This window comes from Gobius niger (genome assembly GCF_951799975.1).
Source record: "Gobius niger genome assembly, chromosome: 6".
Taxonomy (NCBI): domain Eukaryota; kingdom Metazoa; phylum Chordata; class Actinopteri; order Gobiiformes; family Gobiidae; genus Gobius; species Gobius niger.
Genome location: NC_136857.1, coordinates 6,269,041 through 6,296,620, shown reverse-complemented (window position 1 = coordinate 6,296,620; position 27,580 = coordinate 6,269,041). Strand labels below are relative to the sequence as shown.

General features: G+C 41.4%; 1 protein-coding gene across 2 annotated transcripts in view; it reads right to left on the bottom strand.

The window, feature by feature from the left end:
* LOC306963930 (metabotropic glutamate receptor 4-like) overlaps positions 1 to 27,102 on the bottom strand; it is a 169,988-nt gene extending 142,886 nt beyond the window's left edge. For both annotated transcript variants that reach the window (XM_079557701.1, XM_079557700.1), the window contains exon 1: positions 26,964 to 27,102. The gene's annotated coding sequence lies outside the window, so the exon portion shown is untranslated. The remainder of the gene's footprint in view (positions 1 to 26,963) is intronic.
* Positions 27,103 to 27,580: the final 478 nt, after the last annotated feature.

Genomic DNA, 27,580 nt, shown 5'->3' with positions numbered 1-27,580 from the left:
GAAGGGCTCTCCTCAATCCATTAAACTGGCAGCTGGCTGAACCCTGTACAGCCCTGCAGAGCTTCAAAGCAAAAGATATATCCTGATGCTTCCCCGAGGAGATGTGCCCACTCCACAAGCACAGGCCTCTTATCTTTTCATCCGACAGCCTTCCACAGCTATACTTTCAGATGTGGCAGCACGCTCAATCAGCGAATGAATACAGCCGTCCTATTAATTTAATTAGAAGGTCAGGCGGGAAAAGGGTGCACAAGTAGGTACTAGTTTGCATTGAGGCGCAAGAAATTGTTCATCGATTTACAAAGCGAGGCTAGGTTTTTGGAAAAGTTGTTTTTTAAGTAGTCGAGATGTGTTTAGTAGCTTAGTAGAGAGTTCATTTCATCAGACACTACGATTAGAGATGTTGAAATCTTTACCTTTGCACGTTTCAGCCGCCATCTGCAGGCCGTCATCAGAAGTATCACCGGCGTGCGGTGAAGTGTGACTTATCAGCTGTTCTTCCTCCCGAGGCGTGGCCAGTCTGACGGTCCTGACAGGTCCATCAGATTGGCCACGCCCCCTGCTGCCCGGTGGTCTCAGGGCGACGGAGGTGTGAACTCTGGAGAAGTGTGTCCCAGGTGTGAGACAGGAGAAACGCTCTTTCGTCACAGTTGATTATAGCGGTGCTCCGTCGCCTGATTTCAATGGCTTTAGCCAGCGCTTGAATTTGTTTCAGATCTCAGTCCACGAGGTGATTATTAATTTTACAATGGTCTGAAACAGCCTCCCGTTCTGCCTTTTCTTTATTTGTCGTCCCATGGTTTCTGTTTTCGCATTCAGTTTGATGCTCCTTTTTTCTCATGTGGAAAGCTCGCCCTGTTTCATGATTTATGTCGGAAATTGCATTTTTCCTCTTGTTGTATTCTGTCCTTCGGATGTAAAAGCTGCCTCACTTCACATACTTCTGATGACGACCTGCAGATGGCGGCTGAAACATGTAAAGGTAAAGATTTCAACATCTCTAATCCTAGTGTCTGACAAAAATGAACTCTGAAAGTTATACTAAATTCTGTGGATGTTTATGAAAACCGAGAGCTGCAAGTTTTAGTGTTTCTTTTTAAATCTGGTGAAGGTGGTATTTGTAGTTGTCAAATTCAGGGAGGGATTGAGGGGAAATGAGAACCAATTTCCCTACAGGAACAAAACAGACTATCCTATTCTGAAGCAAAATGTTTGATTGCAGCCACCTCTTTGATATAGTGCTATGGAGCAGAAGTAGTATAGAATTTACCCCATAATCTGATCTTCTTTTTAAGGTTCAGTGGATTGAGCACCCCCTTCAACTATCAAAGACCCCAGTGTAAGTTACGCTCTCTGCAATTTGTCTCTTCCTAGCAAGAGACGGACAATTTCTTGACAGAGGCGCTCTCCAAAAACGCCATATTTAAGGCTTTTAATCAAGTCAGTGTTGTGAGCTCCTCAAAACAAATCCTTGTGTGGGAGGGGCTCAGTGGGAGGAATGATAGCTCTACAGTACTTTTTTATTGTCTCCCTGCACTGTCCTATTTATTAACTGTCCTTTAAGTCTTTTTTTTTTAAATCTGTTGTTTTTAAGTGTGACTAATGTGTGCTGCTGATAAACTGAATTTCCTTTGGTATTAATAAAGCATGTTGTATCATTTTCCACATACACTTCCATGTAAAGGCGCCTGACATTTTTCAGTAAGCTGCGCCTGTATTGTATAGATTTGGTGCAGAGCCATTGAATTAACAGTAAATATTCATCTATATCTGTGTCTTGCATTGGTTTACATTGAAAACTGTGTGAAAAATGTGTTGTGGCAAAAGAACAACACTTCACTTGGGTCCTTTTGCAGACTCTGAAAGACCAGTAGCGACATTGGAAACAACAGTGCTTTTTATTATCTCCTGAGTACCTCTTAAAACTGCAATTAGTACTCACGTGGTCAGCCTGCTGCTAAAGTTATAGCTGTTGTTGGCGTATTCAGACCAATCACAGTGTAAAAAAGCTTTTAGAAGACCACAAAAGCATGAGCATCGCAGCCAAATAAAAACGATCTAACTATGGATTCTTTTTTTTTTTCTTTTTTTTTTCGGGGCTGTGAGTTCCAACTTGATGCAGTTTACACCGAACTTTGGAGCTATAAGGAGTAGACATTTAGCCTGGCTGCCTCCCCCTCATCACCCCAGGACCTGTTTGCTGGCACACGCTCAGAGCGCAGAGCAGGGGCGGTGAGCTGGCACAACCCCTGGCAACAAGCAGCACACGGAGAGACAGGTAGCGAGGGAGGCATGGAGAGTCACACCGTGAAAACACATCTGCCTTTGCGACTATATCTTTATACTGTCAAAAGAGTTGAGCTGAAGTTACAAAAGAGTCGTGTCTTAATGCAAGTGACTACAAAAGCATGTTCCACTGTATTAATCTGATCTTTGGGATGTGTGTAAATGTTTTACAACATGGCATACACAGCAACGAATAATTTATATTATAGTATTCCCAACAGAACTAACAATGCTGAATCTCATGAGTTTCATTTACTTAAAGAGACACTGCGTAACATTTTGGACTATACTGTTGCCATTAGTGCAAAACATGCTCCTATTGACCAGCTCGACACAGAAAAATACTATTACTGCAGGGAATAATCAAAGAATGGATTTGGATGAGGACCTAGCGTATTTTAATCTTGCAGACGTACCCACTCCCGCTAAAGTTACAGTCATGTCTGAGGAGAGCTGAGCCGCTCACAGCAAAAACATTGAGACTAGGAGATGTCTCCGTGACGTCCCCTGGTAAAAAGCCGAGTCTCCTGGTTGTCTTAAAGGAACAGGCCACCGTTTTTTCCATACTGTGATATGTTCTTACCTGAGCTTAGGCGAGTTGATGCGCACCTGTCTGGTCTTTGCCCATGGAAGAGCGTGGTACCTTCCAACTTCACCCCCGTTTGGATTGTATTCCGTTGGAGGAATACATTGGGAGAGGCCAAATGCTAACAACATCTTTGGTCGTTTTGGGTTACTAAGGGCACGCACAAAGACCAGACAGGTACGCATCAACTCGTCTAAGCTTAGGCAAGAATATATCACAGTATGTAAAAATCGTGGCCTGTTCCTTTAACGGCTACCTGGAGTAGGTAACGAATAGGTTCGATTTCAGTCTCTGCATGGCCTCCGAGAGGTCTACGTGGTCTCATGCGGCTGTGGTAATGTTGCGAACACTATTTGTTGTCCTCAACCTGTGAGCCATTTCTGTGACGTCCCTGCAATGTATCAGAGACCTGTCGGATACCAAGGAGATCTCAAAGAAACTCCATACGACTCTTGCACGGATGTCACAGAAATGTCTCACAGGTTGAGGACAACAAACAGTTTTTGCGACACAACTGCTTAAAACCGCGGAGACCTCTCGGAAACTAGACAGAGACGTTTTCAAGTCTCCATGCAGTGTCAAACCTGTTTTCACCGAGACTACCTGGAGATTCGGCTTATCTCAGAGGCATCTCCATGACCAGCGGCAACTCGAGTCTCCAACTAGTCTCCAGGCCGTTGAGATTGGCCCTTTACCTTTATGTGATTGTATCAGGTAACACAAAACATCGCAATTTACCATTTTAACATCCTTGTTGGAGACCTTTGTGTAGTTGCAGACCTGAATTAAATCTAGCGAATGAATGCCATCTTTACCATGTCATATTCAAGCAGCTCTTACTGACTCCTAAAAATACAGTGTTGAATCTCTCAAGTGTGATTGCAGATACAGACTCCTGTCGAAGCTGTATGCATCCCATTTAGCACAATTATCACCCTCTTCATATGTGAGCAACCTGAAAATAACAGTTCCTTGTTTGTTAATTAGCACTGCTGCCTCAAAGGAGTCCAGTCATTACATCAAGTTAATTATCAGCCATAAAGAAGCAGCAAGGAAGAAGGAGATGGCATTGGCAGTAACCTTGGCAATAGATTACACGTTGGTCAGAAGTGCTAGGGCACACGCACAAAGCATGAATTGAATCTGAAAAAAGATATTCACAGAAGATGTTTTTTCTTCGCCATGACCTCATCCTTCCATTAAAATAGAGATGAGGGGTTTTGAGGATGGCACCAGCTCAAAGCAACATCTTGCCGGTGAATAAAGACGGTAAAATATTTCAGAAAATCATTATTGCTGCATGAATGTGAGAACATTTACGTCACTGACAGATCCATTGAAAATGTTCACCATACGAACGGTAGGGCAGCGGTCCCCAAGGGTTTTTCTATACCTCTGGGTGTTGAACACTGCTATAGAGTATTTGTTTTAGCCTCAAAAGTAATATATTTGTTTGTTTGTCTTTAGTAGTCCCAGTGAGATTTCATAGTCTAAATTTCAGCATACCTGGAGAAAACCAATGCAGATACAAAGAGAACTTGCAAAGTCCACATAGAAAGGCACCACCTAGCTCAGGTTTTAACCTGCGACCCTCTGACTGTAAGGTGAGAGCGCTAACCACAGCATCAAAGTTCACTACCCCATTATATCAGATAGAATAATAACATTTCACAATACAAATCTTAGGAGAACATCTGCAGAATAGATGACTGCATAACATAAATACTGTATAGTAAATTGCATATTGTATGCCTTCTGTGTGTGAACCATAGTTTAGAAAAGGCTTTTGCGTGCCCGAGAGTCCCATACCTTGAGAAAAATCTGCTCTGCTTATCAGACTTGTAAGCCACTTGCGCATATGGGCTTTTTCTTCTTTCAAGTGAAAGGGCAATGGGAAAAGGGTTCACCTCACCTACCCTGCTGGTCAATAAATCAATTCTCTCCAATGCAAGCCAGGTAAAACAACAGAAGTGGTCCAATTAAAATGCCTATATAACACATGGGAGAGCTGTGACCTCTGAAGCATTGAAGCCTTTTGCCCTTAGTGCTGCAAGAGTTCAATCCAACCCAAACTGAGAGTTTCCAAGTTTATTGAGTTGCAAAGTCTCATTTCATAATAGGCCTGCAGTCAAGGACCCACCGTAAAAATATAAATCTTGACAGTCCTGCACATAATGTATCATTAAGAAATTCAAAAACAATATTCTGATGTATCCAAAAAAAAGGTTCAAATAATGGACTTCACTTTACTATGACTGGGTAAAGATAAGATTGCAACTAATTTTTTCAAGTCAGGATACAAAATGATTACCACAGTAGGGATCGTGATTTGCGCAGAGAAGCCATGAGTACTGGCTCTTACCTGGTACACTGTGTTGCATGCAGCAATCATGGGCCCTGTCACTGCAGTCCATTGATTTAGGCTGTTCATTGTTCTTTGAGCTAAACTGCGCTGTGGCATGTGCCTACCTCTGCCGCGCGCTGTTGAACTTACACTTTCTCTTGTGACATGCGTAATTCCCCCCCCACAGTCTCCGCCATCTTGATAGGCGCCTAATAGGAACTCTCTTCAGTAATGAAGACCGATCCTCAGATGGCCAGGCGCACTCATTTATATTAGCAGTCTCTCAACCTCTTTTAAATAGATTAGGCTTGTTCGACGGGACGGCCAGCCAAAACCAATTCACCGAAGGGGTTTTCATGATATTATTTTGTTTAAGCTGTGCTAAAGTGAGCTGAAAGTGTCTCTCATCTCACCGAAGGAAGATGAGAACACAGTGAGTAGAGGCTAAGCTGTTACAATGAGTGGAGTTGGGATGATGCCTCTAAGATGTCCAAAGTGCAATATCAGCCATGAAATGATGTTGGAATTGTGCTGACTGTTTCATGGTGCAGATAAGTAGAGCTTGTGTTAGACTTCTCAAAATGAAAAGAAACACAGTACTGTATTATGTTTGCATGAAGCTGAAACCTAAATAGACAAAGATGAAAGCTCTAATATTGAGGGCTACACAAATGATGATCACAAGGAATGATGCATATATAATAGCCAAGTCATTGAGGAATGTATAGTTGCATAGAAACAGCACCGGAAGTCGATGTTAGTCATCCAGAAATTTGAGGTATAAATAAATGTTCGCCAAACCAAAAATATATATTTAATTGACTTCACAGTAAGTGCAGTTAGCTCCATATGCAAAGCGACATCATTTTGGTAATGACTACTCAGGGCAATCATTTGTGTCCAAAAATAAAGATACATTGCCCCTGTGGTTTGACACTGCTGTTGTGGCCTAATGATAAAACACACAAGAATATTCCCCTGCACAGAGGCTCAAAGATTGTAATTGTAAAAGAAAAGGTATGAAACAGTAGCGTCGAACAATTAATGAACTCCTATAAATATCTAGATATTCTTTTCAAGTCAAAATCCCATGTTCAGCTCCTTCTTTGTGAAGTCCTCTTGTTCGTCGACCTGTTCAGTATGATGTTACAGTCCAACACGTCATTGATTTTTACTCTCTAAGGCGATAGTTAGCATCAACTCCTGAACAAGACGTTTGGCAGGGCGTCTGGGAGGATGTATATTTTCATTAGCGCACCGGCTGACCCTCACGGAATGGCATTAGGCTTTAATGATCCTGTGCATCCCACTTTATCAGCTGGAGGGTGAGACAATGCTCTGCCTGGCCCCGCGCCTGTTTTATGGCCTTTATCTAGCCATGTTATAACTCACTGTAACATTTAAACTGTGACTTTAATGTTTGGGTAAATATTCATGGCCGCATACAGAGGTCAGGTGTGGGAAATTGTGAGCTTGTTTTTTTTTTTTTTTTTTTTCATTGTGCCAGTTCCAAACCTGTATGGAGAGCGTCAGAGTTAAGGAAGATTTTGGGGGAAAGGTTCTGAATGGTTATTGTCCTCTCAGTCTGTTGAACATTTCAAGTTTTTAGACTGAAACACATCTCTTCTCCTTGGCCCCCTAAAACTAGCCAGTCTGTTGTGTTTAATATTTATTTTATCTCTGTCTCAAATTGTTGTTGTGAAGCACTTTGGTCGACTGAAATAGTTTTTAAATGCTCTACAAATAAACTTGAATTTAATGGCATGAATGGCTATGGATATGATTGCACAAAACAAACATTAGAAACCTTAAAATACATAAGATATAGTTTATTAGAAAAACAGTAGGTTGTGTTCACGTTTTATAATGTGATGATGTCATAATCTCCAAAATGAAAATTGTCATATGTTGTACCTCATCAGTATTTGGTAGTGACTGGATTCACAAACCTGCCACATTATTTTTTATATCTGAACACCTTGATGAAGAAATAATTAGACATTAGTTTATTGCTATAACACATGTACAATAGGCCAGGATGTATGGGAGTGTGTTTGAGAGTGCGCATGGGGGACGACGGATGAAAATTAGCCTAAGGCTACAATCCGGTGTGGCTTGTTCATTAACTTGCACTGTCCCTACCAAATAAACCATAAACAAAACAAAAAAATTGCTGTGTTGCTGGGTTCTCTGTCCAGAAAACCACAATTGCAGCTTTCCTGCCTACCAATACACACTCATGGAATCACGAAGAAGAAGCTAACAGGCTAACGAGCAAAGCTAACTGCGGTCTAGCACCACTTAAACAGTATTTACAGACAAGTTTGAGTGAAAAAAAAAGTATCTCCATTGTGTAATTGGATGTACAACATCCCTCTCTCCCTTTGTCTTTTCTGTCAGTGTAGTATTTACTGTCACGGACAATTAATGAGTAAAAAAACTTAACATGCTACGACACCTGCAGTGGTGCTTATGGCCTCTAGGGGCAAGAGTTACTTAGTACTGCTTTAAACTATAGGCTCTTTAGAATGTTGTGATGTTACTTGAACGCAACCCATTCATCGGAGGACCACAAGACCACCCTGTCTGATCTATGTGAGGAACAACGTTGCTATTTGTACATAGAAAAACTTGAGTTTGGGATAATGTGTGGTTTTTCCCTCCGTCTATGACAAAAATCGGCCCGGGACTGAGCAAACTTGCCAACCCCTGCTATAAGGAAGTCTGTCCATCCTCCTTTGCTGCCGGGGAAAACTTTCAGGAACACTGTAAACTGCAGCGCAATGCCTTTTCAAGATATTGGTTCATACAGTGGTACTTTGCTGGAGAATTGGCCTATTGTGTATGTTTTGTGCTGAAACTGGGCTTCACACAGACACAGTGAGACCTCGTAAACTCCACACAGAAAGCAGGGCAGATGCTTGGACTTGGCGCCCAAAAGCCAAGAGAAAATGTGTTGATTTGAATGTAAAAGACAACACTCAATACAAACAATATGCTCGTGTATTTGCATGACTAATCGCTGTTCTAAATGAGCTTTCTAATCACCCCTTCTGTTACTACACCCTGATTAACACATTTAACCAACACTATATTTCTTGTCTTTCCAGATTTTGCCATATTCATTTTTGATACTTGCGGAGAAACAAGTCCAGATTAACTGCTCTGTATTTAATGAATATATTTAGGCTTGCACAATATTACATTTACTTCCCCCACTTGTCGCACGGCATCATCCAAGTTCCTCGCAAAGTTATGATTTATTTTTGCTCCCCTTGGCCAAAACACACTGGTCCAAATACCAATAAACACTTAACATGCGCTGCCACCACCAATCTGCTGGTCGAGATTATCCCACATTTCGCAGCCCCTGGCCCTTTTTGTAGAGAGCAACTTTCAGTGGAGGAGGCTGCCTGCTGAACCCTGCAAACGCATCATCATCAAAGTAACGAGCCATTGCGTTCAGTGACCATTCAAGTAGCCCCGGCACCGCGATTCAAGGTGGGCAAATTACTTAGGAAATGATTTTTTGAACAATTCTTTGAACATTGCCCTGGGATCCGCCCGAATCTCTTGTACAATATAGCAGGGATTCCTATTACATAAAACACAGCAGATTGCAATGGTTAAAGTGGACACATCATGCATAATTGAGACTTAAAGAACATTCTTTTTAGTTCATATTTCTTGTTTGTCTGATTTCGGAAAATATGCAACAAGGAGATCATTTGGGCGGTAAAATACTGGCGTTGGTGACTAGATGAACCTTGGAAAAAGCGCCTGAGGACAGCAGTGTCTGAGTCAATGGCACATAATGCATAACAGAGCAATGAATGTTTGGGGGTTAATAGATCGTGAAAATGGCGGCACTTTGACAGAGATGGAGCATTTCATTAGTGGGGAGTTGAGCGCGTGCGTATGGGTGGTTTCTGCATGGAGAACACAATGAGTGGGGCCACATGCCTAACCTGCACAGGACGCGGTGTTAGCCAAGTCAGTGGCAGTAATGAGTCTGACTAGTCAAGGCTGGGTGAGCTTTGGGTGAGAGTCAATGCTCCTCCATGAGTTTCATATGACATCCCAGCATTCTGTAGGCTGGTAATGTTTAATTACAATGGGGGTGGGAGAAATGTCCACTGTTTATATGCTGATTCTGATCTTTTTTTCTTCTTTTTTTTTCGAATTGCGAGCAAGATGAGTGATCAGGTTGCTGATAAATAATGATCCCTGAACATAATTGGAGTATTATTGTAGATGTAGCACTCGGAAATGTTGAAGATCCGCAAATGAACTCTGAGATTGTCTAGTAGTGGTATTAAAGAAGGAATGGGTATAATGCAAAATCAACTCATGCCCCTAGAGGCCATAAGCGCCACTGCAGGTGTCATAGCATGTTGTGCTTTTTTATTTACTCATTAATTGTTCGTGAGAGTAAATACTACGCTGACAGAAGAGACAAAGGGAGAGAGGGATATTGTACATTGTGCCACAACCCATTTACACAATGGAGATATTTTTCTTCACTCAAACTTGGCTGTAAACACCGCTAAAGTGGTGCTAGCCCGCAGCTAGCTTTAGTTAGCTCAGCCTTCTTCGTAATTCTATTAGTGTGTATTGTGCCTTTAACCCGGTGTAGGGAAAGCTGCAATTGTAGTTTTCTGGCCAGAGACACCAAAGGGAGATGAAAGACCCCCAATCATCCCATCAACACTTGTATTGCTCCCAGAAGGACTACAAAAAGGATTTATTAAGGTAAAGTTCTTAGTTCTTCTATAAAGCTTTCAACCATACATTTTTTTGCGTCAATGTTGTGTTTTGGGTCATTCAAACATGTCATTCACACTCTCAGGTTCCACAATGTCGCTGTTTATTTGTTCATAGCCTTGGCCATTCCCGTGGCCCTATAGGAAGTTCCATTCCTACTACTCAGCATCGCAATAAGTAAAATAACTCTGCTTCGCAGCGCACCGAGAAGCAGCAATATCCACTGAAACAATGCACTGCAGCCCATTCTAACACGAGCAGCAACGTCTGCCAGCGTGCAGCTTCATCCACAGAGGGATCAGTGCTTGTTAATCACGAGGAGTGAGGATCTTAAGGGACAGAGGCAATTTGCGATGCGTGTCTTACCTGAAACCGAGAAAGCGGTTAACTATGAATAAACCATTTTGGATCAAAGCCGCATTTTCTAACAAAATAAATGTAACATCAGGTATAAGATGTGTTTGATATTAGTGAAAGCATAATACCTTTAATAACACCGATGTGACTTTAATTGCCTGAAGACCACAGCAACATCTCCAGTTACGTACCACGACCACTATAACTGATTTATTCACTAAACCTTTGTGGAGTATTATGCAGATGGGACAGTACAAAGTTCTCCAAATTTACCCCAAAAGCTTGTTTATAATTTGCAAAACAGGAACAGTTAGAGGGTCATTTGCCAAGCGTTTGCTCATGTGCAAAACAGGTAGTTTGTGCAAAAATGGATAATTCCCGCAGATTTTACTCATACACATTCTGTCATTTATTTGGGGCCCAAATACTGTAACACAACAGCGGAGGTGGATTCAAAATGAAAGTGAAGCATTACTCAAGTCGACTGAAGCCTGCCGTGAAGAAACGAAATCACAGCACTCACAGATTAAGACATGTTCAGTATGTCTTTCATGCAGTGAGATTGCTGTAATAAACGAAGGCGTCTTTTTAACTGTCAGGGCTAAAGCAGAGTGATGAGGGTGGTGGCTGCTGAGCTCATGGAACGTCCCAATACAACATCGCGCTTCACGTCATGTACTTATAATTTCCTAACGTGGATAAGACATAGAGGAAAGGCACTCCAGCCTCACTCCACTCTGTTGAGAGTGTGTGCTTTGGGGAGGCAAAGGGGCGAATGGAGAAGCTTGGGCCTCAATAGTGTTTGCATTGACTGAGGAAATACTACACACAGCCAGGGTACAGGCGTGTAGTAAACAAAGACAGGAGGCAGTGGAAGTCAGAGGGGAGTGAGAAGGAGGAGTAACCATGCAGCACATTATAGCCTATTAGATAAAACACATTTTTTTTCCCCCGTTTCATCTGCACATTATTCCGTAATCCTGTATATTCACTGAACAGTAGCTGCAAAAGCCTGAGTAAAGCATGACATAGGACCTTTGAAAGTGATTTTTCTCTCTTCTTCAAATTGGATGTGACCTATTTAGCTTTAACTCCTAATATTGCACTGAGATAAGTAAGTTCAAGCTAGCAGTTTTTTCACTATTCACTCTACCAAGTACACCCGGTACATGTAGATAGAAAATGTTAATTGCAAATTCGGCCAAATTACAGCTGGTCTGTGATAGGTTTCCTATTTTTTTCCAACGAGTTCATAGAGAACATATAGCGACACAATTAAATGCTTTACTCCCATGCAATGTAATTTCACTGCCCTATTAGCTGTTCATTGCTCGCTCCTATAAATTTGCAGTAATGATTCCGTCACTAAGACACTGATGAATTATGTTTGCTTGCACATCAAACGTATGAATTTGCATATACCATTCATGGCTTTCATGACCTTTTTCTTTCTGCAAGTTTGAGGACTTTTGACTGTTCAGACATACAGTCACGTTTTTATATATGTCTATAGTAACAGCCCTAGTTTTTCCATCTCTGCAAATACAGGATATACCAATTTGATATACGTTCACAGAGTTATTGACCCATCGCTCTGGAGGAGGCTTTAAATTGTTTTCTCAACTCAGAGGTAAATGTTCATATAAGCACGTATGGGCTTTTGTGCATTTGTGTCTCATTGGACATTAAGTGCGATGCTTCTGTCTGTGAGAGGAAACCGGTGTCCCCAGAAAAAAACGATTTACTGTGGTTTAACGTTTTGCCACGTGATCCCACCCTCAGATTTTTGTAAATTATAGTGTTCATAGTTTTCGATTAGATGCACATTTCCCTTGCTATCTGCACTTTATTATTGCAATAATAGGACGACTGGTGATCCACCCATAAGCGTCCCTGTCCTCTCCCCGCTTGATGTCTTTCTTTGGAGGAGAAAACTGACCCCAGATCAGAAAAGATTTGCCACTGTTTGCGAGCGCGGGAGTGTCCGGATTGGTCAGCAATGTCATGTGATGACTATCAACACAGCGCAATTTCAAAGCTGACAGTGGCGCACTTCGTAGAGCGAGTCATCTCATGATCGGTGGATAGGTCAAGGGTTTAAATCCTGCCTCTTGAAGGTGTACACTGTTGTTGTGTCCTTAGGCAAGACACTTTACCCACCTTGCCTCCAGTGTCTGCGTACACTGGTGTGTGAATGGGTGTGTGGTTCCTTGCTGTAAAGCGCTATTGGGGGGCCTAATGTAGGTGGAAAAGCACTGTGTAACTTTGTACCATTTACCAGGTACAAGTCTTTCTCAACTTGCTTTTAGTTCTCTCTAAAAGTAGGCGACACAAAGAAGCGGGACATATGGATTTAATAAGAAAAGGAGATGGACATCAGCCCGGTAACGGCGGAGAGAAGAAACTAGCTAAAATGTCCGAACACAGTAAATGCCGCTAAACTCTGCTTGCGGTTTGAATGTCGCTGGTAAAAGTTGTTTACTTTCGGTGATATAGTGTTGTGCTGTTTTGGTGTGGTGAGTGTGGGGCTTGCTGTGGCCATTAATTAGTTGTTGCAGCCACTGTTATGCAAGGCGAGGTATCTAAGGTATTTTTCTTTGTGTATTCCTCTGTGTTATTGGCCGCTGCATTCTGTGTGTTCACTTTTGGGACGGTAAAATCACCCACGCTTCTCCTGTGCGTCCAAAATCGGGCTTAAAATTCAAGTATGTTTGATTTGCTGCAACTGGGGTTTAGTCGCATCTTTCTGCCGCCCACGTTACACGACTCGAACGTGAATCCAGTCGTTGATCCCCCCACACGTCAGCTAGTCACGACTCGGGAAGACTGGAAATTATGGAAAAAATTGGGCAAAATATGCGTGTAGTGCGTGCTCAGTTATGATCCATTCTGCTGCTGCCTAAATCGAGGCAGCCAACCGAGTTTTTAAATGTAATAGCAGCTCAATATGTAGGAGTAGCTATCCACCTTTAAATACTGAGCCACATTTTGAAATTGTGAAAGCACATTTTCTATTTTAGCAGTGGGCTTTCAAGTCCCTTCCCACCTCTCCATGTTGACCTCACTACGCCTGTAAAAGTAGAGTTAGATAACTTCAATCATTTCTACAAAGTTGCCAAAGATTGACTATATTTAGCCACTGTAGATGCTCCCACTAGTAGACAACTGTGCCCTGGGACAAAGCGTGATTTAATTTCCCAGCTGCAGGTGTCAGACATGAAGGCAGGCGAGATATAGACACATCCCACACTGCTGCCTGTGCATTAGTAATCAGCATTGGTGTAAATACAGACTTCTTATTACAGGGAGAGCTGTAGAGTGGAGGAGTAAGACAGGGGTAAGGCCAATGACAAGAATTCACACGTAATGGGCTGGAGCAGAGGAGCGGCGCACAGCCATTATTAAAGAAAGTACAGTACAAGAAGTGTTTAACATATGAATGCTGTTGAACACTGCCCTGGTTATGGAGAACGCTGTGCTACAAAAAGGCCTTACAGCGACTTGACGGCTGAAATGAATCATCGTATGAAAGTGCAAGGCGAAATTACTGCAATTAAACCGCGAGATTGCTGAGATTTGCAACATAGTATATTATTCTCCGTATTCAAAGCCAAATTCTCCTGCTCACCTGGTCCCTCATACCCACAAGAAGTCATTCATCTCTAAACGTTTAGGTCGGGGGTGTTCAAACTGTTTCCATCGAGGGCCCCATTGAGTGCCTGCTGCAATGAGGGTCACAGGTCAGTAGAGTCAAATGTTCAACAAGAAGCTGAAGAGAGAGGTTTGAACCATTCCCTACACCTCTATTTAACCTCTTAACCCCCATCTGAACTGAGCACATTTTCTCCAGTTTGGCTTTCCCAAATCGAAAGGTTTCTTGAAAAAAAGAGTCAAAATAGCCACAAAATGAGGATGAAAATGCAGCAAAAGAGAGACAAAAACGTGATGAAAAAGTGAGAAAAATGTGTGACGAAAACGCAAAATAGTGACCCTCACCTGAGCCAACATTTACTCCAGTGTGGCTTTACCCAAATCTTAAAGCTTCTTGAAAAAAAATGACAAAAATGAGGATGAAAATGCAACGAAAATGCCACGAAAGAGCGACAAAAACGTGATGAAAAAGTGAGAAAAATGTGGGGGAAAAAAAGTTTTTAAAAATGTGTGACGAAAACGTAACAAAAAAGAAAGAAAGAGCAACAGAACAGTGACAACAGCCTGACAAAAAAGTGACTAATAAATAACAAAAGAGCAACAAAAAGTGACAAATTGCGACAAAAATGTGACAAAAACGTAGATCTTGTAGGTCTTAGCTTTCAAATGCGGCGTTGCACTGGCCTCTAGGCTGTGACCTTATGGATTCGGGTAAAGCTGAACTGGGGAAAATGCACTCGGTTAAGACGGGCTTTAAGAGGTTGAGCTTGGAACCTTAATGCTGCTCTGTCTCACAATAAAGTGTCAGTTTTTTAAAGTTTTAATAGTGTGGAATTATAAAACTTGTCATAAAAGTAAACCATCTCTGGCGATGTGTGCCATCTAAACAAGAAGCCTGAGGGCCGCATTTGGCCCGCGGGCCACACTTCAGGTACCGCTGCTTTAGGTCCTTTCCGCCAGGCTTCGCCAGGCTCCTGTGAGAGCTCAGGGCAGTGAGGAGTCCACTCTGGATTCATTCAAGGCCGAAAGCTTTTAATATGTTATTTTTATTCTTGTGTTTTACTCATAGCTTGGAATTTATTTATTTATTTATTCATTTATTTTATAGGGACATGTGTGAACAATAAACATGTACCACACTACAACATTTATAGCCAAGGCTAATTTGCAATGTCCGTCCCTAGAAGGGCTTCTCAAATTCACACAGAAAGTACAAAAAATACATTTACAGTAACATTAATTAATTATTTCTGACATTACACAAAGGAAGTGCAGACTAAAAAGGATTGCATACTTGATCTCTTTCTAAAATATGTTTTAGTTCATTTTTAAAAGCCCCCTGATCTAAGTCCTGTTTCAGCTCAGGAGGCAAAGAGTTCCAAAGTTTAGCACCCTGGACAGTAAAAGCTGACTGTCCAAAGGTCTTTTTTCTAACGGGTACTTTCACATTTCCATTAGCAGCTCCTCGTGTGATGGAGCCCACTGATCGAAGTGGAACTATGTGCCGTCTGAGAACATCAGGGGCTTGGCTGTGCAGACATGTGTACATTAATGTTAAGTTACAGAATTTAATAAAATTTTCAACGTTAAGAAAGTTTAACCTCTGCAATTCTCCACAATGACAGATGTTTTATCTAAAATTGTTAATGCTCTATTGTAAATCAGTCTTAAAGGCCTGATTGTTGTGGCTGTTGCCTGTGAACAAGAGGTTATGCAGTAACTAAGATGAGAGAAAATCATGGCATGCATAAATACACTTGCTGCATGAAATGGTAAACAGTCCCGTATGATTCTGAAACTGTACAGGTTTGATTTGGCTGTTCTTGTGATCTTTTTGACATGACTTTCAAATGTTAGATGGGAGTCCAAGATTATTAGAATGAAAAGTACATTGTGAAAAAGCTCTGTTTTATTATTATCATTATTGTTGCTGTGAATGCATTTGTTTTTGAGAGAACGCTGAAATGCAAACTTCTAAACTAATGCAAGAATCATATGCATTTCAAAGATGTTTTCAGGTCCCATAGAGACAAGATATTCTGTTGTTTGCAGAGGATGTTGTTCAGTCTCAATAATAGCTGCCTTGTATTGCAAACTTTCTATTTGTGATAAATCGTGCAGCCCCATAAGGCAGGCATGGTATATGTTTATGAGTAGGTCATCAGAATTAAGAATGTCTAGGAACAACGGGTGGTGAGCTGTGTGTCTTGCTCAGTTTGGGGTGTAGCCTAGAAAACAGTTCACCATCCAATTTATGTCCTAGAGGAAATCAACAGCCCACACCCAGAAAGAAACGTGGAATTAAAAATGTTCAAATAAAATGTCTAAAATAATACAAACAACAAAACCTTTCTCGCACAACATATTTTGATTGAGTCCCTAATTCGACAGATGTGAGACAATATGACAATAAAGCCAAAAAGCCATTGACAGTAACACATAATTTGGGTATAGTTACGACGATAGTAATGACTTACCCCGTAGTAGCGAGAGGCACACACATGAGTAAGAGTTACTTCGTTTAGTATTCAATTTAATTAGTTTTTATTGGGGCCACAAATATGCAGCAGTACCAGCAAATACTCCCATTACAAGCAATGTTCCATCTGCAATCCCTGAGCAAATTTAAGAAGCTAACAATAAAACATACCAAAGAATAGGATATTATTTCATAAAATTTTAATGAACTGTTTGTCTCGGCCTTGTTTCTCCCCCAAGACGTTGTAATTTTATCATAAACAAAAAGCTGTTTGATTTGCTTATATATGTATCCAAGCCAGCTGAGAAATCCTACTTGAGGATTTTGTTATAAGGAAGCTATTAGGATGTCCCGCTGATGAAAATGTAAAGAAGAAAAAGCATATCCTTCAAATGTGTTGGTTTGCAGAGCAGCTAAAGCGTCTCTGTTCTCCTAATTGACTGTAGCTTGAACTAATTTGTGCTCGGAAATGAACAGAACCGTGGAGTATCTTAGAATCACTATGCGGTCAATAATTCGAGGCACTTTATTGTGAAACAGCAGCGTTGGGCACAGGCTTTCTGTTTTTATTTATGTCCAGTTGGGCCAAAGGAGAGGCGCGTGGTTGAGTAATTAATCATGTCCGGCGCATGTCAATAGTGATTCCTCCACGTATCGGAGCTGGGGGCCCTAATAGGATGCGGTCTTCTGGCATCTTCTCTCCGGGCTCTGGAGGTTAATGAGAAAATTGGTTCTCTATGGCAGATCTATAAGTATCCAAGCAAGTATGAAAGCTCTGCAGAGAGGGCTGGGCTTCCTGGTTGCATAGTGCAGGTGCGACGGTGCACAGAAGGGACAGGCTACAAAGAAACAGGGGAATGTGTTCCAACACTTTGAGTAGGGACAGGATGATTTGTCAAACTGAGACTAATTAATTTTAGTACAGTTAGGTTTCGTGGCAATTCTACCACATGTAAAGCACATACAGACAATTAAAACTGCGTTACTTCCAGACCCATAACATACATTATTGATATTGCGCTATAGCAATATGTAGTTGTAGTTTATTTTCGGTCCAACAAATACAAGACACAACAGACAAACAACATCAACTTCCTTATGATTTGTGACCGAGGGGTTTAGACTGAAGTTAAACTTATTTTGCCTAACCCTATATATATGTTTTAAAGCAGTACTAAGTAAATCATGCCCCTAGAGGCCAAAAGCACCACTGCATTTGTCGTAGCATGTTATGATTTTTTACTCATTAATTGTTGGTGAGAGTAAATACTACACTGACAGAAAAGACAAAGGGAGAGAGGGATATTATTGTACATCCAATTACACAATGGAGATACATTTTTTCACTCAAACTTGGCTATAAATACTGTTTAGAGAGAAGATGCAGAGAAGATGCTGTATGAATACTTATGCACGCCGCACTTTTCACTTTTCTATTTTTTGAAAAATAACGGAATCATTTTTCATTTTGCTTTCACTTCACAGTTGTTTGTTACTTGTGTGTGAACGTTCAGTAAAAAAATCAAAATAAAATCTTTATGTTTAGGGCTGTAAACATGACAAAATGTGCAAAAGTTCAAGGTGTATGAATACTTACGAGAGGCACTGTATATATATATCGACTCAAAGATAGAATTTTAAGAGAGGACTGTACTAACCAGTCTAATAACCTTCTTTTGAGGTAAAAAGATGGGATCAATATTTGTTTTCATAATAATTTCCCCATATTTCCGCACCACAGCTCAGATATGAGTAAGTGAGTTATGATCTAATAGCCTATTGATCTCATTTTAACTTTTATGCCAATATCCTTTGCTAATTTTGACTTTATATGTGGCCTCCAACAAAGCTTCTCATCAACAGTAATTCCCATTAATCTATTTGCATGCACTTGTTTAATTACTTTACCATGATTTGAATGATGGTTTGGCAGTTAATTTTTCCTGTTTTCCAAAAAGTTATACATTTTGTTTCTGTCTAATTCGATATCAAAATAGATTTACAATTTACAATAGAGCCTTTTTGATTTATTATCCCGTTTGGCGGCGTGCAGTGCAGAAATCCTTCTCCTGATCTTGAACAAGAATCCCATTAGAAGTATGAATAGATGAGGGTTGATGTTTTCTTTTTGATGATGTGGGAGACTGAAGGACAACCATTCAGACGCAGGAAGAACACGCCAACCCAAAAAGCCTCGTAAAGTCGATTCAAATTCTTGCAACTCTTTTGAGTTTTAACCACTCTGTCGAAACTACTGGTGGCAAGGTCAGATACAAACTTTCCCTCCTTATGATGCTACCTATTTGTGTAGGCCTACATCTATATATAGCTCTTGTAATCAAATCCATCATTCACACTCTTATTCATTTCGTGTACCCACAGGCACAGGGGACAAGATGGGTGAAGTGTCTTGACGTTGTCTCTTAACGCCTTTCCTGTTTGTTCATTATCAGATATCTCCATAATAGGCCGGTCTTGTCTTAGCATTTTCAACCAAAAATATCTGAGACACAGCGCAGGTCGGAAGTATTTGATGTGATTTTTACACTTGTAATTTCCCCTCACAGTCGGCTCCCAGGCGTCTCCAGCTGCACACATAATTGAATATTTCCATGTGGCTCTTCTTTTGGAGCAGACAGCGTGGCACACAACTGGTAATCAAAGCCAGGAACAGCGAGCGCAGGGCGGGCGGCTGTGGACTGCGGGGTTTGGAGACTCAGTCGTGCTATCCCCATAGCTGCTGGCGATAGATTACTGCGTCCACTGGTGTGCTGAACAAGGCCTAATCTAGAGTGGTCTGGGGCAGCTAGTCATGCATGAGGAGAAAGTGGGGATATTTTTCAACTCATTTTTACAATTTGCTGCTGTAGAGCTATAACTGGGACATCCTGACGCAATAGTGCCTCATCAAGTGTCATGTATTTTAGAGCTGCTAAGCGAATACCACGCTCTGAGTTTTGTCAAGCAATACCACTATGAGCGTATAGTCATTACTTTATATTAAGTTCATCATCAAACAGGCCTTGACACAGGCTGCGCAAGTGAAGGTAAATGGTAAAAGTGCCACTATTATATGGAAATAAAACACAATAATAATTGCTGTGATATTTTTATAAGCTTTTAGACCTGACCTGTCAGAGAGAATCACTGTCTGCACGAGAAAGTAAGATGCATTATATATGATCACATGGCCTGGACATAATGTACACTGTGCACTGGGCTTTTCTATATGACAAGAATCAGCACTCCATTTGAGACACAACCACAGTGGACTTTGCCGTTTGCCTGGCTCTGCCATACACTTCCCTGTCCATTCCACGCAGGGAATGAGTCTGGTCACGGAGCAATTGGAGCAGTTAGAAAGGGCGGGCCTAACGCGCACAGATTGTCAGTGAAATAAACCAATTAGCAATTTGCGGACGTGACGACAGCCGTAGTCCAATTCAAAAAATATGAAATTGAAGTAACAACATAGTGGTGCAGCGAGTGACGTAACCTTGTCATTTCTCTGTGACGGTCGTGATTGGTTCGGCCTTAGCTGCCAATCAGCAACTTGTTTACCGTGTGTGGTCAGACCCACCTTCTTTCGTGCAGAAAGAGGTGGGTGTGGTTTATCAGGCTACTGTGCCATGTGTGCCATGAGAAAGGGGAAAGCTCTGGAAATGGTCATAGAGTAGATTTATTTTACTCTAACTGGAGTTTATGACGAAGGGCACAATATAGAGTCTTGTGATATATCATGATACAACTGTATGTTTTTGCTGTGTCTCTTGTGTTTTATCTTAGTAGTTAGTAAAGTAGTGCAATTAATATCACATCACAACATATTGAAACAACAATGAGAATTGTATTGGCCCTTTTGTTGTATTTCCATGTAATGAACTAAACCAAGTCTTAAGCATACAGTATGTTTTCCCAGAATAAGCTCAGGCAGACAGAGTGCATCTGCCGCCTTGACTTGGTGGAGGGGTTTGATGTTAATCAGGATCTATAGGTGATGGATCAGACTAAGAGCTCTTCAGAAGCCCCTCATGATGAGAGACCAACATGGCTGCTGAGCCTGAAGGACTGTCATGGGGTTGTCCTCTCATGGACCCACCTGCAGTGTGATCTGCCCCCCCCGACCCGGCAACACACAGTCGGAAGGAGATGGATGGATGAATTTATTTTGGATGATGCAAAATAAATTGAATACAATATGGTATCTTTGATTAGTATTGCACTAATGCATTAAGAATGAATGATTGAATATTTTTGCAAAAACATGTTTTGTAAAAGCAGGACAGTGTAACCATGGATCGTAAGCCTAAAACTGCATTTTGCTGAGGTGAGCACTTTGCCTCCTCACCTTTCGGCTAAATCGTGACAAATGATTGGAGTTTTCCAACCCATCTGTTCCATGAGGAACTTGTATTTGCTGAAATGGGACAATAATTCGCTTCATTGTTCCTTCTTTAATCTTGTAAATTAAGCCTCATGTCCATAGATGTCATCAGTAATTACTGTCAACGGCTTCTAATGAAGATCTCCAACCTGCCGGCGTGACACTGTCTCTGCACCACACCGCATACCCATTAGTCCACTCCTACTGCAAGCAAGAACATCTTGAAAACACTCCGTAGTTTTGCCTGTTGTGGTTTATTGGATTTGTATATATTTGACTGGTTTCTAGGTAAAAATTCCTTTAACCAACACACAGTGTGTAAATGAAGGGCTTGGTCACACATTTAGAAGTAACAAACATACTACACACGTGGATTCAGTCACCACAGCATCAAATTCCCATAGTACAATAGTAAATAAAACGTGTTGTTAAAATGTAAAGCACATGTTCACAGAATGTAATGATACAGCTCCTAATGATTTGGCTCTTTACTTTTCGCACTCCATTGGCACATGCTGATAGAAATACACCAAAACAAGTCAATTACATAGTACCACAAATAAAAAAAGGACTTAGTAAAGATTATTTTTCCTCAATTCAAGTCATTTAAAATACTGAATTGGTAGGTATTTCTTGTTTCCAAAAGCTTGTGTCAACTCCCTCTCCAAAAACCTTCAATAGGACTTTTTTTTTTTCTCCCCCAAAGACACATATGGCAGAAATGATTAAGCCGTGAAAAACTGAAAAGCTTGTTAAGGGATGGGCGCAGAAGACGAATCAGCAGTTTGGAAAATGGGATTGTGTGTGTGCGAAGTGTGGAGATGCTGTTGTTTCGTGGAGTGGGTCAGAATGGCCCAGTCACAGATGGAGGAGGCAGGAGGAGCAGTGATTCAGGACTGGGACGCGCCTCACCGCCATGAAACTCTCGCCCGTCTGACTGTCTGGTAATGTTGTCTTTTTTCCTCCTTCCATCCTATTGTAAATATGTTGTAATCTTCTTGGGCGCGCTGGTGTTTCATGTGTTATATTTTTACATCACAATGAATGGGAGGGACTGTAATCTGGGAGCGGAACAACAGGTTTAAGTGATTCAGCCTTTTGCAGTGGAGGCAATTCGAACATTCCAGGTGAAGTTGTACGGACTAAAAATACAGCCAAGCACCTCCTGGATAAGGAGGACAACACCTCATGACATCAGCAGGTGGAACAGATCAGTCTCAGTTCTCAAGAAGGACACGGACTACACAAGCGAGAAGGTCCCGGGTTCGGTTGTGTGGGCTTTTCTGTGTGACGTTTGAAAGAATAGTTTCCCAGCTCAAGATCTAGAGATGGGTGCCCCAGTGCTCAATTGCTGCCACCCACTGCTCCTGACAGTGCACCAGCATTGGGGTCAAATCCAAAAGACAGATTCCGTCTTTAAAAGATACCTTATAACATAGAAAAACAATATGATTCCAGCTATGTGCTGTGAGTTATATGCCCACAAGTGACCACTTCAACTCAATGCATATGCTTTTCACAGATGGACACAGAATGTGGTTGTAGCATGGACAGGTGACGCATATTAACCTCTTAACCTCCACCTTAACTGAGCGCATTTTCTTCCTTTTTGTAGCTCTTTAGTCACTTTTTTGCTGTATAATTGTTGTTTTTCGGGCATGTTTTTGTCGCTTCTGTGTCGCTTTTTACTTACTTCTTTTGTCTCATTTTTTGGGGGGTTTTCATTGCTATAGTGACACTTTTTTCAAGAAGCTTTTAGATTTTTAGATTGCGAGGACAAGCAGTTCCAGGGGCCTCATATTCAATTTAACCAGTGGTTGTCAAACTGTGGCACATGTACCACCAGTGGACCTTCAGCTGTTACTCTCTGTCATCTGGAATTTTAGACTTTCATCATTTTAAAGCAGAACTAGGTAACTCATGCCCCTAGAGGGCATAAGCGCCACTGCAGGTGTCGTAGCATGCAATTTTTTTTATAACTCATTAATTGTCTGTGAGAGTAAATACTACGCTGACAGAAAAGACAAAGGGAGAGAGGGACATTGTACATCCAATTACACAATGGACATATTTTTTTCACTCAAACTTGGCTGTAAACACTGTTTAAGTGGTGCTAGCCTGCAGCTAGCTTTGCCCGTTAGCCTGTTAGCTTCTTCTTCGTGATTCCATTAGTGTGCATTGTTGGCTACGACCCGGTGGCAGGGAAGTTGCAATTGTGGTTTTCTGGCCAGAGACACCAGGGGGAGATTAAAGACCCTCCAATCATCCCATTAACACTTATATTACCCCAAGAGGGACTACAAAAAGGATTTATTAAGGTAAACAAGTTACTTAGAACTGCTTAAATTCGAGATGTATTCATTTGAATTAATTCTAAGCTAGGCATTTTTCTTGTATAGACCCGGTTTAGTCCAGATTTCATCGTGAGCAAGGCTAGGCCTGGATAAACCGGGAAATTCAAATAATTTATTAAAGATTGACATGACAGGGAAGAACATAATGTTTGAAATGCATCAATCACAATGTAAAAGTAACTATCAGCAACAACATATGAGGTGGTTGTTAGCGGGGAAAGTTTGACATGAAAATAAACCATAATTGCCTTTCAATTTAGCGCTTATTATTCCTTTCACAAGACTGAAGAAAATAATATATCCGCCTTGTTTATAATGCACCAGCCTTGAAATATTAATTCTTTGTGTAGAAACAAACTGCAGACGTGTCAAACTATAATGGCTCAATTATGGTTAGACAAGTGGCAAAGTGAATGAGGAAAGTGAGGAATATTAAGTGAACTGAGATGTTATGAAGAAGGACATTAAGAAGTGCAGTGGCGATGAAGAAGGGATTCGTCACTTGTAAATAAGGTAATTTATAGATAATAAATTATGACCCAAGTTAAAGATAAACTCTCACCAACAAAATAACAAAGATAAACTGGCTTGATAATGTGATATTATATTGGAATATTGACTTTCACGCCACCTCTATGTGGGGAAAACATGAGCACAAATAGGTAAAATAATTGTAAACATGCTGTGATTTCCTGCTCAGAGAAAAGGACATTAGGAGGTCCGGAAGCAATTACCGATGGAAGCTTTTGGACACAGAGGTTAAACGTAACATGCAATGTGCTGACAGTCTGTTTATTCAATCCTCTCTTGGCTCTGCATCCTAACACGACGTTTTGTTTCACTGTGAGATCGTTAATTATCTCTAAAATACCAGCCGGTTTGCTAAAGGTATTTCAGTTAATCACGTCACCCATTACAATCTCCCTTTTGTACAGAGAAAGCTTTTTCCCCCCACCTCCAAAGTCGACAATAAAATCTGAAGTCATTGTTTCTTTCCGCCAACAATGGACCCCAGGGGAAGGCTGAGCGTAGATTGCGCCTAACATTGGCTGGGCAAGCAGTGAACTGTGGCCTGAACTTTCACCCCAAACAACCAAGATGAACTCTGTGATTGGTCGAGGAGGTTGCGATCACGTGACATCTTAAAGACCCTGTATTTCATTATTGAGGGGCAGGACAGGACAGAATTAATGGGTGAAATTTGTCAAAATGGTCGTGTTCCGTCGTGTTTTGCCTGGGTTTTATGCTTCAAAAGAGACAGTGCAGGTGAATAGGAAAAATAAATCAATTTAGAGATATCCCTTTGAAACGGTTTCTGTCGCTTGCTGATGCAAATGTGAGGAAAAATGTGTTGTAAGTTTTCTATAATTTGTTTTCAGACAGATATAAGGCATTTTATGAGTGAAAATTGCCAATACCTCATAACAGACTTAATCTAATCTCAATCTCTGGTCCTTTGTCTGTTTTTCTTCAATTTGTCCTTATGTCAAGCATCATTGTGTCTTTTAAAACCGCTATATACGTCATTATTATTAAATCACATTTATGGGAAGAGCCACTATATTTTGTTGGTCTAAAAAATGCCCAAAATATTTGCTACTGCCATGTGTTGTCCCAAGAAAAAGCCCCTTCAGAAAACAGACTTTGAAGTTACAATTTCTCTTATAAATCAATGGAAGAAAGTTTGTTCAGTGAAATATAAAAGTGACTATTTTGGGTCTATTTTTTGTTTCCATAGAGACCAATCAGGCCCAAAACTTGAAAATTGAAATGTAAAAATGATTTTGCCTGCAGTGACTTGCCTTGATATCCCTGTAATTACTGCAACTATCATTCATTTATCCACAGAAACTGTTGAGTCATCTCTTTGTCAACTAAAAGAGAACGAATGTGAAATATTCTTCTCTACTAAAAACATGTCACATTATTTAGCTGTTATTGTCAATTCATGTGGATTCAACATGTGGATTCTCTGTTTGGTTATTGGCATTGGTGTTCTTCTGGTTGCACACTGCTCCTGACAGGTTGCCCCAGGCAGCAGCATTGAAGGATGAGTCAAATGAAGAACACGCCTGTGAATCGCCAATAGCGTCATATACGGGCGCCTGCTGTCCATCTGAAATCATGACATCAAATTATAGAACATCCTGCAACCTATTGGTCAAAATGTGTGGCTTATATGGATCAGGTCTGGCAAATCCTGGAAAAGCTTACAAAATACCTGAATGGATTGGCCATGGTGCATAATGAGCTGGGCAAAGTGTGGGGAATTCATTTGGCTTCCTCAACGGTGTATGTACAGGTGAACATGGCATGTCATTGATATGGATGCTGATACAAGCCACAGGAATAGCCCGGGGGGGGAACACCGTGGTAGAAAATTACATTCATACAATTATAATGAGGGTTTTTTGCAGTCACTGTCACCCAAATGCTGTACTACCGCACTAAAAATGAATGTATTCACTATCACATCACGCAATAAGGTAAGTCATTTATCATTTAGCATGACTAAAATAGCCTTATAACTCTGTTCCACGCCCAATACCTGACAAATGGAGAGTATTCCTGAAGAAAAGACTCATGAGACTTAAAAGAGGTATGCAGGTGATCTCAAAGGTAACAAACAGCAGGGCAACAGAGGCCAAATGAGTGTCAAAGTTGAGTTGGGATTATTTTGTTTCGCTCAATTTGGAACAGAAAGGGTTCTTTTGAATAAAAAATAAAACTAGAAAGAAAATGTCTCTTTGAATATATAACATAATAATGAATAGGCCTACAGCCTATAATATATAGGGAATGGTCATATGAGTCATTTGACTTAAACATTCTGTGCGTCGGTGCATACGTTGAAACGCATCGACAAAATTGCCCAAATAAGAACCTCTTCATTTGTTGGAGGGCTTTTGAATTCCAAGTGTGGCACCTCGGTTAGCTCATTTACTCTGATTGAAACCCAGCGAGGCATTTTAAAAAGCAAGTGGGGGGAAGTATACTGCTATAAAGTGGAACCTTGCAACCCTATTTCCTTTCCACCAGATCGCGGCTTGCGTAAAAAGAAGCCGCTCCTGACAAGAAACATGACCAGTAATCTATAGTAGCCTACTACATATAAACAAGCGAGGTGTCACTGAGCCCTATGGGGGTCTTATAAAGCTATGGATGTAGCCTCCTTTGTGCTTCCCATTCCCATAGTGTTGCTGGAAGACGCCAAATGTCTAATTGATTTGCATTAGTTAGGAATGAACGCTCCTCATGTGCGCATTGATTCCCCCAGTGCTTTGCTCATAATAAACGAGAGACACAGCGGCAGAAAGCAAAAAAAAAGCGGGTGGGCAGAAGGAGAGAGGAGCTCCCATAGATGCCACTGATGAATGGGCTCATTGTATTGTCAGGTCTACCCCAACAGCCCCGACTCAATCCCGCTCTACACCAATTCATCTGTTGAGTCACTGGAAAAAACAACAACTCGCAAAACACTCGTGGGGCTTCTGCGCAAAAGTCATTAAAAACCAGTACCCTGTTTTTCCCGCGTTCTCACAGAAGCACCAAAAGCAACAGCGAGCTCTTGTTTGTCAAGCAGGAACCCTCCAAGTCAGCTCGTAACGCACGCTGTCATATCTTTGCGGCATAATCCCACGGACCCAAATGCGCACATTTGGGGAGAGCGGGGGGGGTGCACGAGTATTGCCATTCATCCATGCCACTTTACTTCAGCGTAACACCAGGACAGTGCCAAAGAAACAAAAGCACTTTACCTTTGAGTGCGCAGCCAGTAGCAATGAACTTCTAATCAGTGGAATGGTCCCGTTTTCTCTTCTTGCTGCTGCGTCTTTGTCCGCGAGCTTGCCTCTCTGCCCGTTTGGTTTTAGGGTTGCCAATCCTTTTCCACGCGCAAAATGGGACTGTGAAGACGCGCTGGTTGATTTATTTATTGTTTTATGTATTTATTGAAGTTGTTTAAATAGCTGCACTCCCATAATCTCCCGTTCCTTTGGCTCAACTCTAACGCTGTCCAGGCGCGAGTGGTGCTGAATGACTCCACGCCTCTCTTTCTCTCTCTCTCTTTCTCTCTCTCTCTCGCGCGCGCAGCGATTCCTTACTTTTCGTCCTCCCTCTCCTGTCCTGCCGCTGCTTTCTCTTTCTCTCTCCTCGCTTCCCTCTCAGCGTTTAAGTTTGACTGCACAAATTTGCTCCCCGCTGCGCAGCGCGGGAAACAATCTCTTCCTCCTCACTCGCGTCTTCCTTTTCTCTCAAATTAGAGCATAAGCAAATTAGGGGGAAGATTGGAATGTTATAGCAAAGCGCCATCCGGGGACGCCAGCAAAACATACCCTACAGTCCTGTAATCGATAATTGGCAAAAATTGCATCGA